This window comes from Bidens hawaiensis, unplaced genomic scaffold (genome assembly GCF_021521415.1).
Source record: "Bidens hawaiensis isolate Kalapana, Puna unplaced genomic scaffold, B.hawaiensis_p1.1 tig00021372_1, whole genome shotgun sequence".
Taxonomy (NCBI): Eukaryota; Viridiplantae; Streptophyta; class Magnoliopsida; order Asterales; family Asteraceae; genus Bidens; species Bidens hawaiensis.
Window position 1 is genome coordinate 150,306 of NW_027493317.1, and position 17,794 is coordinate 168,099.

A 17,794-nucleotide genomic window follows, 5' to 3' on the forward strand; every position below is an offset into this window, starting at 1 on the left:
TGGCCAAGTGGAGCGCGCGAACCAAAGCTTGCTGAATGGGCTGAAGAAAAGGTTGGAGGGAGAATCCCATTCATGGGTCTAGGAGCTACCTAATGTCCTGTGGGCGCACAGGACATTAAGCAAAACCAGCAATGGCGAATCCCCGTTCAGCCTAACCTATGGAACGAAGGCTATGATTCCAGCAGAGATTGGATGCCCATCCCATAGAGTGCTCATGATGAGTAAGATGGATAACGAGCGCGAAAGGAGGTTGGATCTCAACTTACTTGAAGGGCGCGGAGAGGCGGCTATCATCAGTGAAGCCAAATATAAGAAAAAACTAGAAAAATATTACAATCAGCGCGTGAAAGAATGCCACTTCAAGAAGAATGATTTCGTCCTTCGGAACAATGAAGCTAGTCGCGCGATACCCCCGGGAAAGATGTCCCCCAACTGGGAGGGACCTTATCAAGTCTCGGAAGAATTGGGAAAAGGCGCATACGCTTTAAAAGATTTGAATGGAAAGAAGATCCCGCGCACATGGAACGCAGCGCAGCTTAGAAAATGTTTCATGTAAAAATTGTCAAGTTTGTAATCAAGACTTTTTAAGCCATTATGAATAACGATATGCACTATTTTCTCTTAATGTGTGTTCTATTACCTTTTGCATACATGTTTCACACTTCCCTTTATTAATTTTGAGCAATATGACAACATTGTATTGACATCAAAACTAAAAATAAAACGAAGTAAAACATACATGCGCGAGCTCCAAGCTCAAACGCGTTAACGAGTTTTAACTCTAAAACGTCAGGACCTTAGCCCAATAATATGAGCCTTAGCTCAGGGCCTTCGCCCAATAATATGAGCCTTAGCTCAAATTACTCACAACATTCATCCTACATGCTGCACAGCTAGACCATAAAAATACCTAAGCACAGCTAAGGCAAAGCGCATGCCAAAACATAGTTGTTAAGGTCTCAGGTCGAGGTCGCGCATGAGATTGTAATGGATATCAGAGTAACACATACTGACACGTAAAGGCTAAAAAACTCATCATTCCCTATAATAAATGCGCGATAACGCCGCGCAAAAGAGGAATAATGAAATGCCAAAGCACGTGTCAACATATTCGGAATATTGCAAAATAACTTGAAATATGACAAGGACTAAGTAAAATAATTTCCTTACAACCTTGTTCAAGTTTCAATGTGCAAGCATATCTTATATTCAACAAGCAAACACACGCAATATAAAGAGATGAATTGGGAATGCGCAAGATGCAAATAAGGGAAAAACAAAATTTCATTCCAAAACATAGAAGTTTACAAATTTACAAAATGATGAGATAAAAACTACAAAAAAAAAAAAAAAACATGAAGGGCTTCTCAAGTCTCTATATTAACATCAGCCTCTTCACCGTCCTCATCATTACCCCCTCCCTCAGCATCTGGCGCAGCCCGCTCCTCGTCATCTCCAAACTTACCATAATCAAGCTGTTCGTCTTGAATGGAGTCGTCTTCTATCACGATAGTGTCAGGAGTCGGTCCTTTGGCCACGCCAGAGCCGCTAGCAGAGGCAGCATTGCCCGCGCCATCATCGCTGCCACCAGTCCCTTCACACTCGTCAAGTAATTTCTTTAGCGAGCCGAGATCGGGCTGGTCAGCAAGCGCGGCTATCTGCAAGTCATAAGGAAAATTATGAGTACAAAAGACTAGGAAAATAAGTCAAGGTAAACTCATTAAGGTTAAAATACCCACTCAAGGATGGGAATTGGAGTATTCAAGTGTGACATCTACCCGAATCCGACCCGACCCAGGTACCCGTTTTCTGATCCGATTCTTTTTATGATTTAAAATTTAATTATTTTCTTTTAAAACTTGACATTTAAAATATATATATTACTAATAATATTTTCCTTCCCGCCTCTTCCTCTCTCTTCCTTTCCGCCGTCCCGTCCCTCTTCTTCTCTCCGCCTTCTTTTCCCTCTTGTTGCCGTCCCGCCTCTCTCTCTCTTGTCGTCGTTCCGCCCTTAAGCCTTGAACCCCCCCTTCTCTTTGTTTGTCCTTTGTTTCTTCCCGCCTAAGGTTGTCTGCGCAGCTCCACGCGCCAGACTCCTTACGAGGAAGCCTGCGTGAAGACCATCTGTTACTGCGATACGCGAGGCGAGCTGTCCCCACAGCGCGCTTAGAATTGTAGTTCTTCCCGCAGTGCGCTAAGGTTTGTTCTGTCTGCCTTCGCGCTCACGCACTCTTGACCCTCTGTGTCCGCCTTCGCGCGCTCGATGCCTTCTCGCGCTAAACCCTTTGAGTCTTCTGTTTAATCTAGCCGTTTACTTTTGTGATGTCTTATCTTCTGTGCTGTTGACCTGACCTATCTTATGTCTGAAAAGTTACTTTCGGCGCAGCATGCGCACCAACCCCATTGGTTGGCAGAAAAAGTGACTGACATTATCTTTTGAGATCTGCTTTTCCATGCTTGACCAGTACCTTTATCTGACCCTCCCATGCCTGTTTACTATTACCTGTCAGCTTTTCCCTTGTCCCCTGCAGCTGCCATATCTTTTGATATCTTTTGCTTTTGGAACCTTTTTGCTTTTGTTATCTTTTGCTTGATCCTGTTGAAGATCTTTTCCCCTTTTCTAGAGATTGTGTTCCCTAGGGTTTCCCTATAAATAATAATGCTATTTTCTTAACACTACACACACAAATACTTATTATCTTTCTCTTCCTTTGCTCTCTGCCGTTGTCCTCTGTCGCCTCCTCTCTCTGCCTTCGTCCTCTCTTCTGTTCTGCCCTGTTTTCCGGTAATCTATAATATATAATAATTTGTTTAAGTTACTTATTAATTATGCTAACTTATATTCAAGACATTAAAACAATAATCTTATTTATAGGTTAACTTGTGCTTGTTTAAAGTTGGTTCTTGCATTATCTTTCAACGCATCTTTATCAAGTGAGTAATCTCGTATCTAATCCCTTTTTATTTTTAATGTTTTGGGATGTTCATGTGTTCGTACAAACTCGAGTCTTAAACTTGTTTATGAACTTTAGTCGCGCAGTATCCCATGTGTTGAGGACGTTTACTTGGCTGTTTATTTGTATGTGTGTATCATTAACCGCTTTGTTCGGCCTATTCCGAAGTTTTCATGGATCCATTAGATGAACACGGGAGACCTATCGTTTACGGTTTTCTTTGTTTACACTTGCACAGATGTTTTCTTGTTTTTGTGCTCATTTGGGAGCACGGATTGAACTATGAACTATGATCTATTTAGGCTTGATCGCAATCTGATTACACCCTTGTTAAACACCAGACATACACGTGTTGCGCGCAGTGATTATTGTTATCTATTATCTATTAAACTTGATTTCTCACCAACACGCAAGTGTTTGACGTTTTATTTTAACACATGTTCAGGTTTGCTGTAGCTACATTCGAAGCTTGTGGACACGTAGGACGTTTTTACTTTTGGACCTAGATTAAAATGTATCAAGACAAGTTATGGTTGTTCGAATATTTTGCCTTATAATATAATGATTTATGTTGATTTATGTTATCTTGTGTTTACGCTGCGCGTGCGCGAATGAATATATTTATTAAATATTGACACCCAAATAGTGTCACGAGTAATGAAACAATATGTGGCGCCCCGATGTATAATCCGCCTTTGGTCGGGGTGTTACAGATTGGTATCAGAGCTCCGTGACTTTAGGATAGGTGGTTAGACGTAACGGCCTAGAATGCCTAAGAGTCCCTTCTCGCGCATGAGAGAAATCTCATGTTTGCGCGCTTATTGTTAAGTACTCGTTATTTATAAATATGCTTGCGCAGACGCAGCGTATGGTTTTATGTTTTATTTCGCGATATTTCGATTATTGCTGAATTTCGATTTTTATTGGTTTTACTTACATATTCGTTTGTTGGGATTGAAAATCCGAAAAGTCATGGTGATACATGAATAGTTGATTTTCAAATTCCATTTACGATTATGTTCTGAGGTTGGAGACTTGAAAAGTCATGGTGATACATGAATTGTCAACCTCCAATACTCATTTTCTTGTATATTTTATATTGAGGATTGAAAAGTCATGGTGATACATGAATCGTCAATCTCCAATACTCGTTTACTCGTCATTTTAAATTGAGAATTCGGAAAGTCATGGTGATACATGAATTGTCGATTCTCGATTCGAATTTGTTACCTGTATTAAGTTACAATCAAATTCAGGTTTTACTTTAACTGTTGATGGTATCTAACCCCGCGAAACCAAGCTTTATAAGATTATACTTTGCGCTAAGATATTAACTAAAACTAAAACTTTTATAGAATGCCTCCGCTATCTCGCCGTCATCAGAGGAGAGAAGTCTCGCGCAGGCGTAGATAGCAACGTTCCCAGGAAATGGCCGCCGCAATAGCCCAAGCTTTGAGCCAAAACAATACCTCCGGTTACAACATTAAGTCCTTTAATGCGGGTAACCCTCCGAAATTCACAGGGCTTGAAGGAGCCACCGTGATGCTCCAATGGCTCGAGAAGATTGAAAACACTTTCCTCCATACCCAATGCCCTTCAGACCGACGAACCCTATATGCTTCCAGTGTCCTAGAATCTAGAGCGCTTACATGGTGGAATGGAGTAGCTCATGCGCGTGGCGCAGAGGCTGCTTCCAGCATGCTCTGGGAGGAATTTAAGGATCTCTTGACGCGAGAATTCTGCCCTCCCAACGAAGTTAAGCGCCTGGAGGAAGAATTTTGGAACTTGAAGCAATACAGTGGCGAAGCGCGCGAGTACGCGACGCGCTTCCATGAACTAAGCCTGCTTGTCCCTCACCTTGTTACCCCTTCCCGCCGAGCCATCGAGAAGTTCCTTGGGGGTCTCCCCATGGAAATTCAAGATTCTGTATGGGCCAGAAACCCAGCAACCCTCTCTGACGCCATCGAGTTGGCCGCTGTGCTCAGCGACAACCATGTCAGAGCAGGAACCCTGTTCCTGCGGGGAACTGAGAAGACCAAACCCACCAAGACTGCCCCTGAACCAACAGAAACCAAACCAGAACCCTCAAACCATAACAACCCGAAGCGTAGGCGCAGACAAGTTTATACGCTTACCAACCCACCCATTATCCAGCAACCGTACCTACCTCCAGTATACGCCCCTACCCCACTGTCAGCCTACCCAACTCCCCCTATAGTCCACAACTATGCCTTAACCAATCCCGCACTCCCTGCCCCGCCCACTAAGAAACCTTACACAGGAACCCAACCCTTTTGCCCAACCTGTAAACTTCACCACCCAACCCAAACCCCGTGTCGACAATGTAACCGATGTGGCCGCGTTGGTCACTCTGCTGAGTTCTGTAGAGTCCCTCCCGCCAACCCAATCGCGCAAACACCACCAACCTACCCGCTAAACCCTCAACCAACTTACCTTAATCCACGACCCAGGTCGTGCTTTAACTGCGGTGATCCCAGTCATTTCCGGAACGCGTGCCCGAGACTACAAGTGCAAATCACACAAGCAAATCCGGTTAACCAAATCTCGAACCAAGTGACGCGCGGACGAGCTTTTAACATAACCGCGCACCAAGCGCAAGCGAATAATGACGTAGTTAATGGTACATTTTTGCTTAACGGACATTATGTTTCCGTACTTTTTGATACTGGCGCCGATAGAAGTTTTATTTCTCGCGCGTTTGAGCAGAAGCTTGCGCGACCGCGCGATAACTTAAACGAAAACTTTTTAGTTGAGTTGGCTAATGGTGAAACTATTTTAATAAACTCCGTGATTAAGGATTGCACGCTTAACCTTAACGAAAACGATTTTCTAATCGACCTCATCCCCATGCCTCTTGGAAGTTTCGATGTTATCATTGGTATGGACTGGCTCTCGAATAATCGCGCCGAAGTTATTTGCGCCAAGAAGTTGATTCGCATTCCTCGAGAAAACGGTGATCTTCACATCTACGGCGAGAAACCCTCCAGTGGTCTTAAGCTTATGTCTTGCGCCGAAGCCCAAAGACTCATGCGGAAGAAGTGTATTGCATTTTTAGCCCATGTGGTTAAACCCGATGAAGGAAAGAAGAAACTTCGCGAAATCCCTATAGTGCGTGACTTCCCTGAAGTTTTTCCCGATGATCTTCCTGGTATCCCTCCCGCTCGTGAAGTCGAGTTTCGTGTTGATCTTGTCCCTGGTGCTTCCCCCGTAGCCAAATCTCCTTATCGTCTTGCACCCGCTGAAATGCAAGAATTGGCAAGTCAACTTCAAGAGTTGACCGCTAAAGGATTCATTCGCCCTAGCTCTTCGCCCTGGGGTGCTCCGGTGTTGTTCGTTAAAAAGAAAGATGGTACGTTTCGCATGTGTATCGATTACCGCGAGTTGAACAAACTCACCATTAAGAACCGGTATCCCTTACCGCGTATTGACGACCTCTTTGATCAACTCCAAGGTGCCTCTTGTTTCTCCAAGATCGATCTCCGCTCTGGCTATCACCAGTTGCGCATCCGCGATGAAGATATTCCCAAGACTGCTTTTCGTACTCGCTATGGCCATTTTGAATTCTTGGTCATGTCCTTCGGTTTAACCAACGCACCCGCCGTTTTCATGGATCTAATGAATCGGGTGTGTAGGCCTTTCTTGGATAAATTCGTGATTGTGTTTATCGATGATGTTCTGGTGTATTCTAAGACCAAGGCCGAGCATGAGCAACATCTTCGGTTGGTGTTGCAAAGGCTTAGAGCCGAGCAGCTCTTTGCCAAGCTCTCCAAGTGTGAATTCTGGTCGGATGAAGTACAGTTTCTTGGTCATGTTGTAAACAAGATGGGTATTCATGTCGACCCATCCAAGATTGAAGCAATCAAGAACTGGATTACGCCATCCACTCCTACCGAAATCCGTTCCTTCTTGGGCTTAGCTGGTTACTACCGGCGATTTATTTCGAACTTCTCAAAGATCGCATTGCCTTTAACAACTCTGACGCACAAAGGTAAACCGTATATTTGGGGCTCGAAGCAAGAAGAAGCCTTTCTGACGCTCAAGCGTTTGTTGTGTGAAGCTCCTGTTCTTGCGCAACCTGAGGGTAATGATAATTTTGTCGTGTATTGCGATGCATCCAACCAAGGTCTCGGTTGTGTTCTTATGCAACGAGGCAAGGTTATCGCTTACGCATCAAGGCAACTCAAGGTTCATGAAAAGAATTATACAACTCACGACCTCGAACTAGGCGCAGTTGTATTTGCCTTGAAGATCTGGAGACACTACCTTTATGGTACTAAGTGTATCCTCTACACTGACCATAAAAGCCTTCAGCATATTTTTGATCAAAAGGAACTCAACATGAGACAACGCCGATAGAACGAACTCATCAGCGATTACGATTGTGAGATCCGGTATCATCCTGGTAAGGCTAATGTGGTAGCCGATGCGCTCAGCCGTAAACCCAGCCAACTTAACTGTATCTTGCCGCGCACGCAGCTTCACTTTGCGCCGATTCAGAGCAATCTTGAATCACGCATTCGTGACGCGCAGCGCGCATCCATCAGTAATGGTAACCTTCGCGCCGAGTTAGCGTGTGGCGCGGAAGCTCACTTTGTCCCTAATCTGAGTGGAATTCTCTGCTATCTCAATCGCATCTGGATTCCCTTTGATGAGAATCTTCGCGCTGATATCCTGAGTGAAGCGCATAAATCTCGGTATTCTATTCATCCCGGCGCTGATAAAATGTACAAGGATTTGCGCATAACTTATTGGTGGCCCGGTATGAAAAAGGATATTGCTGTGTTCGTAGCTAAATGCCTGACTTGTTCTAAGGTAAAAGCTGAACACCAATGCCCATCTGGTTTGCTAGAACAACCAGAAATTCCTACGTGGAAATGGGAAGGTATAGCGATGGACTTTATTACCAAGTTACCTTTGACAGCAAGCAAACACGATAGCATTTGGGTAATAGTGGATCGTTTGACTAAGTCTGCTCACTTTCTGCCCATTCGTGAAAACTACCGTGTTGAGCAACTCGCGCAGCTTTATGTCAAGGAGATTGTCTGCCGTCATGGTACTCCTTTGAGCATCATATCTGATCGCGATGGCCGTTTTATATCCCGCTTTTGGAAATCTCTCCAATCTGCGCTAGGAACTCGCTTGGACATGAGTACTGCATATCATCCTCAGACTGACGGACAGTCTGAGCGAACTATTCAAACTCTTGAGGATATGCTCCGATCTTGTGTTCTTGATTTTGGAGGTAATTGGGATTCACACCTACCTCTGGTCGAGTTCTCTTATAATAACAGCTATCATTCCAGTGTTGGTATGGCCCCATTTGAAGCACTTTACGGTCGTAAGTGCCGCTCCCCGATTTGTTGGAGCGAAGTGGGTGAAGCTCAAATCACAGGACCCGAACTTGTTTAAGAGACAACCGATAAAATCGCCAAGATCCGTGATCATCTGCTGACTGCCAGAAGCCGACAGAAGAGTTACGCAGATCGTAGGCGGAAGCCTCTCGAATTTCAAGTTGGTGATCTTGTTCTCCTCAAAGTGTCGCCCTGGAAGGGTGTTGTCCGCTTTGGGAAGAAAGGTAAGCTTGCTCCTCGTTATGTTGGTCCATTCAAGATTCTCGCGCGTGTGGGAAAAGTTGCCTACAGACTTGACCTGCCGCCCGCGCTCAGCAATGTGCATCCAACGTTCCATGTTTCCAATCTCAAGAAATGTTTAGCTGACGAGAACCTTCACATTTCACTTGATGAAGTTCAATTTGATGAATCCATGCATTTCGTTGAGAAGCCTGTTGAGATTTTGGATCGCGAGGTAAAGCAAACCAAGCGCAGTCGCATCCCTATCGTGAAAGTCCGCTGGGAGTCCAAGCGCGGAGCCGAGTTTACATGGGAAAGGAAAGATCAAATGAAGATCAAGTACCCGCACCTGTTCTCTGCGCAACCTACTTCGAGATAAATTTCGGGACGAAATTTCTTAAAGTAGGGGAGACTGTGACATCTGCCCGAATCCGACCCGACCCAGGTACCCGTTTTCTGATCCGATTCTTTTTATGATTTAAAATTTAATTATTTTCTTTTAAAACTTGACATTTAAAATATATATATTACTAATAATATTTTCCTTCCCGCCTCTTCCTTTCCGCCGTCCCGTCCCTCTTCTTCTCTCCGCCTTCTTTTCCCTCTTGTTGCCGTCCCGCCTCTCTCTTTCTTGTCGTCGTTCCGTCCTTAAGCCTTGAACCCCCCCCCCCTTCTCTTTGTTTGTCCTTTGTTTCTTCCCGCCTAAGGTTGTCTGCGCAGCTCCACGCGCCAGACTCCTTACGAGGAAGCCTGCGTGAAGACCATCTGTTACTGCGATACGCGAGGCGAGCTGTCCCCACAGCGCGCTTAGAATTGTAGTTCTTCCCGCAGTGCGCTAAGGTTTGTTCTGTCTGCCTTCGCGCTCACGCACTCTTGACCCTCTGTGTCCGCCTTCGCGCGCTCGATGCCTTCTCGCGCTAAACCCTTTGAGTCTTCTGTTTAATCTAGCCGTTTACTTTTGTGATGTCTTATCTTCTGTGCTGTTGACCTGACCTATCTTATGTCTGAAAAGTTACTTTCGGCGCAGCATGCGCACCAACCCCATTGGTTGGCAGAAAAAGTGACTGACATTATCTTTTGAGATCTGCTTTTCCATGCTTGACCAGTACCTTTATCTGACCCTCCCATGCCTGTTTACTATTACCTGTCAGCTTTTCCCTTGTCCCCTGCAGCTGCCATATCTTTTGATATCTTTTGCTTTTGGAACCTTTTTGCTTTTGTTATCTTTTGCTTGATCCTGTTGAAGATCTTTTCCCCTTTTCTAGAGATTGTGTTCCCTAGGGTTTCCCTATAAATAATAATGCTATTTTCTTAACACTACACACACAAATACTTATTATCTTTCTCTTCCTTTGCTCTCTGCCGTTGTCCTCTGTCGCCTCCTCTCTCTGCCTTCGTCCTCTCTTCTGTTCTGCCCTGTTTTCCGGTAATCTATAATATATAATAATTTGTTTAAGTTACTTATTAATTATGCTAACTTATATTCAAGACATTAAAACAATAATCTTATTTATAGGTTAACTTGTGCTTGTTTAAAGTTGGTTCTTGCATTATCTTTCAACGCATCTTTATCAAGTGAGTAATCTCGTATCTAATCCCTTTTTATTTTTAATGTTTTGGGATGTTCATGTGTTCGTACAAACTCGAGTCTTAAACTTGTTTATGAACTTTAGTCGCGCAGTATCCCATGTGTTGAGGACGTTTACTTGGCTGTTTATTTGTATGTGTGTATCATTAACCGCTTTGTTCGGCCTATTCCGAAGTTTTCATGGATCCATTAGATGAACACGGGAGACCTATCGTTTACGGTTTTCTTTGTTTACACTTGCACAGATGTTTTCTTGTTTTTGTGCTCATTTGGGAGCACGGATTGAACTATGAACTATGATCTATTTAGGCTTGATCGCAATCTGATTACACCCTTGTTAAACACCAGACATACACGTGTTGCGCGCAGTGATTATTGTTATCTATTATCTATTAAACTTGATTTCTCACCAACACGCAAGTGTTTGACGTTTTATTTTAACACATGTTCAGGTTTGCTGTAGCTACATTCGAAGCTTGTGGACACGTAGGACGTTTTTACTTTTGGACCTAGATTAAAATGTATCAAGACAAGTTATGGTTGTTCGAATATTTTGCCTTATAATATAATGATTTATGTTGATTTATGTTATCTTGTGTTTACGCTGCGCGTGCGCGAATGAATATATTTATTAAATATTGACACCCAAATAGTGTCACGAGTAATGAAACAATATGTGGCGCCCCGATGTATAATCCGCCTTTGGTCGGGGTGTTACATCAAGTACTTCTCCCCCACTTCGGCCATATCAGCGCAGACAACGTCGAGCTGATAAGGGTAGTCGGATGGATTCTTTTTCAGCATGCTATATTCATAGCCATCCTTAAACCCTTCAGCTCGACCCACCAAGCGCGACGCAGCATTGCAATCCATCACAAGGGTCTGAAACTCGTCTGAGTATTTCATCGCGTAAGCGCAACGAGTCACACCCTATGAAACTAGCCATTGGCGATCCTGCGCGAGGGAAGAAACAGACGTCTCAAGAGCAGGAATCTGAGAGTTTCACAACTCAACAGTTTCCTTGGTCTGTTTTAGCTCTTCTCTGTCGGACGCTGCTGCCGCCAAGGCCTCATTTCTTTCCGCTCGCGCAGCATCGAGCTCTTCGCTGTTAGACGCTGCTGCCAGCCAGGGCTTCATCCTTTTCTGCCCGCGCAGCTTCGAGCTCTTTCTTCAGGCGCACAACCTCACTCTCTAATAAAGATTTGTCAGTGATAGCCTGCACAAGAGTTTGATCACGCGCCTCTGCCTCCAACTCCAAGTCACGCGCTCGGCGCGCGTACCTGGCCGCATCCGCCTCTGCCGCCTGCAGCTTCTCCCGCGCAGCCTGCAGCTCATGCCCGCGCTTCACAAAGGCAGCGTTGGCACTTGCTCGGTTCTCGCTAAGTTCTGCTTGGAGTTTCTCAGCTCTCTCTCGAGCGTCAGAAAGATTCCAAGTAGAAACCTTAGCCTCTTGCTTGGCCTCCACAAGGGCATCACGCACTTTTATATAATCATTGCGAAGCTCTTGGGAGGCAGCAAAGAACGCAGACCCACCAAAAAGGTGGTCATTGAGCAAGTCCACGTGAGCGCGGTCCTCCTGAAACCTCCTTTCAGCCGGAGGCACAGAGTGAGCCCAGAAGTCTTCACACACACCCATGGATTGAAATTAGCTATCCTCAGTAATATTCCATCTCGGGCGGTATATGTGATCGGCTTCCTGCAAACACAAAGCAACGCAAAAGCAACGTTTTAGTCATCTAAACATTAATATGGAAGTCCGCATAGCGGAGCAAAACAAACTTATACCTGCGGAGAGCCAGCAGAAAAGTCAGCGCCAGCCCCACGAGAAGGCTGCGCCACGAAATCTCATGGCGCTACAGGGCTTGCGCGTCCGCCATCGGAATCTTCAAAATTGACCTCCTCATCATCCTCTGTAACAGGTCTTTTCTCCTGCGACTTGGAAAAATCAAAAACAGTCTCGCAAGGAGGGCCGCGCGCAAGAGGAGGTGAGGGAGGTCTCGACGCCGTTAGATCAGCGCGTAAAATGGTCTCCTGCTCCTTAGTAATCCCAATGAGAGGAGATTCAGTGCTTGTAGGAGCAGGAGCAGAACTAACGGCGCCGGCGCCAGCAGTGCCACCAGCAGCTTGTGTGCTAGCTATAATTTCTATGAAAAAACCAAAGAGAAATGATTCATGACTTGACCTAAAAAAAAAAAAAAAAAAGTCAGAAAATCAAAAGCGCAATAAATACCTTGGCGCACCGCCGTCCGCGAATTGAGCATCGCCATGAAGTCCATTTTCCCCCTTTTCGAGGGTAAAACAGGGGACTTCAAAGCAACCTTCGGCGCAGCCTCGGTACCTTGCTGCGCCTAAGGTTGATCCACCAAGGTCGCCGGCTCTACAAACATTTGAGTGAGCAAAGATTCATTAATAACTCTATCGGAATCACGCTCATAAAACCACAAAATATAAACAAAGTATACCTATTGGAGAAGATGAAACAGCAGGCGCAGCGCCGCTTCCCTTGTCCGCCGCGCGAAGAGATGAAGTGGCGGCACCATACCTCGTGTGGACAGGAGGATTGCCCACACCTCGAGGCAAAGAAGACGAGGAAAACTTGGAGGTAAACCCCTTGGTTTTCTCAAGTCCCTTCGCTTGAGTAGGAGGATCCTGAGCAACAGGGGCATCATTTTTCTTCTGTTTTTTACTGGCCCCTGCGCCAGTTTTGCCTTTAGCTTTGCGCTTGAGTTGTGGCGCCTCAGCTTCTTCCTCCACCTCTTCTTCCGCGAGCTCCAGCTCATAGTTCTCGAGCGCATCTACAATACGTGCAACATAAATGTTAACCAAATTTGGTATTCTAAAGGCATAAGCATAAGTACAAAGGCTTACCAGGCGCATCGCTGTCAAAGCAATATCCCAAATCAACAGGGATGAACATATCATCGAAGCGATCGGGGAAAGCAACTTCCCCAGCGCCCAGCGCGACAGAGCCACCCTCCATATGCTCATCATAGGCGGCGTGGACGTATTCCTTGCTTACTGCATAATACAAGACAAATGATATCAGCAAAACGAATTATATTCGCGCAGAAATAATGCAATGAGCTAATAACTCACCTAAGCCATCAACTTGAATGACAGGCTCAGTCGCGCTGTCGGTCCACCTCTTGCTCATACCAACCCCCACCAGCGCCTCCTCGCAAATATTCTTGGCGGGGGATGGTTCAGCAATTAACTTGTTAACCCACGTGCCCGTGGGGTTCTTAAGAACATTCTCATCCGCGGGCGCAGAAGTGATCGCGCGCATGGTCATGCGGATGGGAATCACACCAGCCTTAATATAAAAAAATTTCTCAGACCAGTCATGAAGGCTTTTGAAGGAAACAGTGCAGCACTTAACCTTCTGACTGCGAGGTATGAATGAGAACCAAGAATCTTGGATTTTTGGCTTGTAAAAATATTGAAAGCGCCGAGGGGTGGGCTCCTCGCGCTGAGCTTTGCACATGAACTCAAAATGAGTCATGCGCACTAGTCCACAAGGATGGACTTGGGATATGTGAATCCCATAAAACTGAAGCAGCGCACCCATAAACCTTGTCATCCGGAGACGAAGGTTACAGTGAGTGAAAAAGTGACAGTATAAGGAGATATAGCCGGTGGGCGGATCTGCCGCCGTTTGCCCGGCCGCCGGGAGCAGACAGCCGTACTCAGGGAGAAAACCCTGAGAGGCGATGAGATTGTCGAAATCAGACTGTTTCAGTTTGCAGGGAATCTCATCCCATCTCTTCACTGTTTTGCTCTTCCCCACCTCCTCCGACGAGGCCTCGGCAGCCCGTTTTCCCTTGCCGGTCTTCTTCAAAGTGGACATAACTAATGATTTTACACGGCGTTTGCTGGGGGAGATTGTGGTGTCTGGGTTATCAGACATACAACTGTGAATCAAACATCGGTTACTTCAAGAACGGAAATCTGGAAGCAAAAGACAAAGGCTCTTAATCGGAATGAAAATTGAAGAAGAAAGAGCTCTGAAATAACAATGAAGATGAAGAATAACAACTCAAAAGGCTTGCTTTTATAGGCCCAGGAGAGAGAAAGAAACAGGTACTGATCAGAGTTCACGCGCCCCCACTCGCAGGTGCAGGCCAACACGAGCGCGACACGTGTTCCTGACATTGTGTGAGGAGACATGAAAGGCAACTGTAGCACCTCGAGCACACGAAAAGTCTGACACATGTCTCCATCTCTGACGCATGTCAGCACCAACCAACCACGTACATGGACGATTCATTTCAACCAAAAGGATAGAATTTCGCGCAACGCACATATGAGAAACAAAAAGAAAAGACAAACCCTATTAAAAGAGCAAACTATTAAGTCTAATATCTATCTTACCTCGCTCGCGCGAGACAAGACACACATTAGACTGGGGGGGCTTGAAGAGGTATGCACCCGCCTTAACATCGAGCGGGGCGGGTCAACCCACAAGATATAGACAAGAGGCTTGAAATCAGGATGTCATGAAGGCACAAAGCCAAAACCTATGCGCATGGCGCATATCACATATGCTCACGCATATCACATATGCTCACGCATCACATATGCTCACGCGTATCACATATGCTCACGCACCATATATGCTCACGCATATCACATCTGCGCGTGGCGCATCTGCGCGTGGCGCATATCACATGCTCACGCATATCACATCTGCGCGTGGCGCATCTGCGCGTGGCGCATATCACATATGCTCACGCATATTACATATGCTTGCGCATATCACATCTGTGCATGAAACATCTGCGCGTGAGAATAAAGAGAAGACTTCGCGCATCCCCAGGATAGGCGCATATCACACATGCACATAATCAATCACATCCTTATCCAAATCAGGATAAGGACAACCATGATTGTGCTCATCAGACAACCTTCCAGAAGGTATCCTTTAAGGAATAAAGAATATGCTGATGTTGACAGCTGCCAATGAAAGGTGGACAACTCAGCAAAACCAATGTGCTACCACGTGATTGCACATGGGTCAGGTGAAATACCTTGGTCAGAGAATAATCAATGAAAAAGCACCAGGTGTCCTAAGGACACGTGGCGCGAAGCAATAGGAGGAGGCCAAAAAGGCCCTAATTGGGTCTGAGCCCAATCATTGGAAACCCTAACACTATAAATACCACACCACCTCCACAAGGGGAGGTAAGCAAGAAAATACACTCTAAATCCTTACTCACTTTCAGATTATTATCTTCTCCTACAATCTCTTATTCTCACACCGGAGGGTTACCCCAAAGAGGACCCCTCTGTCCCTTTCTGAGGGGTAAGTTCACGGTGCTGCTCGTTTTGTAGGTGGAAGAATTCATACTCCGGAGAACCATCGGTGATATAGCATACTCATACCCGAGGAAAGTTGATCGTCTACCAGTGAGCCGATCCACGTTTCTTCAGTAACGTTACCGTTATGTTCCCGAGATCATTAAACGAAAGAAAGAAAAGTTTCCTTTCTTTTTCTTTTCATTTTAGAGTTAAGTGCCATTTTAGTACCTGTGGTTTGGCCAACTACGTAACTTTAGTACCTATTCTTTATTTTGTGCAAATGGCTACCTCGGTTTCAAAAAACTTGCATTTTTAGTACTTTTTTTCTAACCCCGTCTATTTTTTCCGTTAAGTTAGGGATAATTTGGAAGAAAATAAAAAAAACAAAGAAAATAATGAAGTTACCAAATTATCATTAACTTAACGACAAAAATAGACGGGGTTAGAAAAAAAGTACTAAAAATGCAAGTTTTTTGAAACTGAGGTAGTCATTTGCAAAAAATAAAGAACATGTACTAAAGTTGCGTAATTGGTCAATCACAGGTACTAAAATGGCACTTAACTCTTTCATTTTATTTCCTTTTCTTCACTAACTTTCTTTCCATCCATTTCCTTCCAAATTTGAAGGAAACAAAAAATTACATTTTAGCCTTACTTTTCCTTCCAATTCTTATCATTTCTTTCCTTTAATGAAACTCTAGGAACACACATTTTTATTTCCTTCCCTTTCTATCCTTAAATGAAACTCGGTAACATAACAAATCTTTTCTTTCCCTACATGATACTCGGGAACATAACATACAAAAAGAAGAAACCACCAAACAAAAAAAACTAAAACAATAAAAACAAACAGATTATATTTGTTGTTGTTGTGTTTTAAAAAAAATATACTTCATTTCGAGCCTTCCAAATTTTCCACCCAGTTTAAAAAATCACTTCATTTCCACCATGAAAAAAAGTAAAAAACTGTTTGTCGGTGATGAATTTTCATGATTTAATAACTTATCTGTCACAAAAATCTTAAAATAATTATTTTAGTAACTACTACCTTTTTATTTCTTGAAAAAGAAGGAAGAAATTAGTAAGTACAAGGGGTGGGTTTCTTTTGACCACCATTAATGAAATCGGCAGAGATCTGTAACAATAATAATAAGTAACAATTAAAACCCACACACAAATACAGGTTGGTGAAAGTGAAACACACACACACTCTCTCTTTCTCTGTGCCATGGATGTCATCATCAAAGCATTCAAACACATGATCCAAAACAGTTGCTTATATTAACCACCAAAGTCAACTGCACACTCCAGTTCAAACCGACGAAACGTACTCTTATCATAATATCATTTACATATCTTCAACCATCAGCAAATTGATCATTCATTATTATTATTATTCCACCTGACAGAGTGTGTTAACGTAAAATTAAACGTCCGATTTCGTTTTAATTATTCCATGATCAACTATATTCAACGGCTATCGTTCAAGCTGTTAACCTAATTTCAGGTAATTACTCGATTACACATCTTTTGATTTGTTACAGAGTATTAAGTTTTGCTTATTTTGTATAAATTTGTTACAGAGTGTTTGAAATTATGAGTATGATGATTCGAATTGTGGTTCGCTAATTTTGAAGTTTGTTAAATGTGTTAATTGATATGTTTATTGCTTGAGTAGATGATTAAAGTATTAAACATATGATTAGGTTTATAATATAAGAAACATGATCATCACTCTGAAACCCTAAGATCATAAAAAGGGGTAATTACTTGGAGTAAGCTTGGAATGAGTTGAGTTTTATCGAGATTGGATCGATAAAAAGTTTGGAACGAGCCCAAGCTTGAGCTCCTTAAATAAAGCTTGTTTAGTTTCAAGCCTGAGTTTGAGCCGTCGTTTAGGCTCATGGAGCCTTAACGAGGCTTGTGTGTTTTCAAATTTGACCTCTTTTGGACTTTTGTGTATTAATTTCACTCCGCATAGTTGAGCTTTGGCTCGTGTAAGGTGGTACTACACGAGCTAGAGCCGAGCTTAGACTCGTTTCAAGGTTTTTCTCAAAATATATAAACATAACTAAAGATGTATATAAATTAATTAATACATAATAAACGAGACCATCTATACACACACCGCCTGGCATCTAATCCTACACTGTTTCAAACGGCCGTCAAAATAGAGGTCATGCGGCTGTTTTGAACAAAAAATTTCAAAGTTTGACATTCTATGGTCAGAATTGCTATCCAGATACTGGCCAAATGATCGTTCTGAAATAATCTTCAAAGTTTGGCCCCCAATGATCAGAATGAGCATCCGAATATTCTTCAAACGGCTATTCCGACCAATAATTTGAAAGTTTGACTTTTTT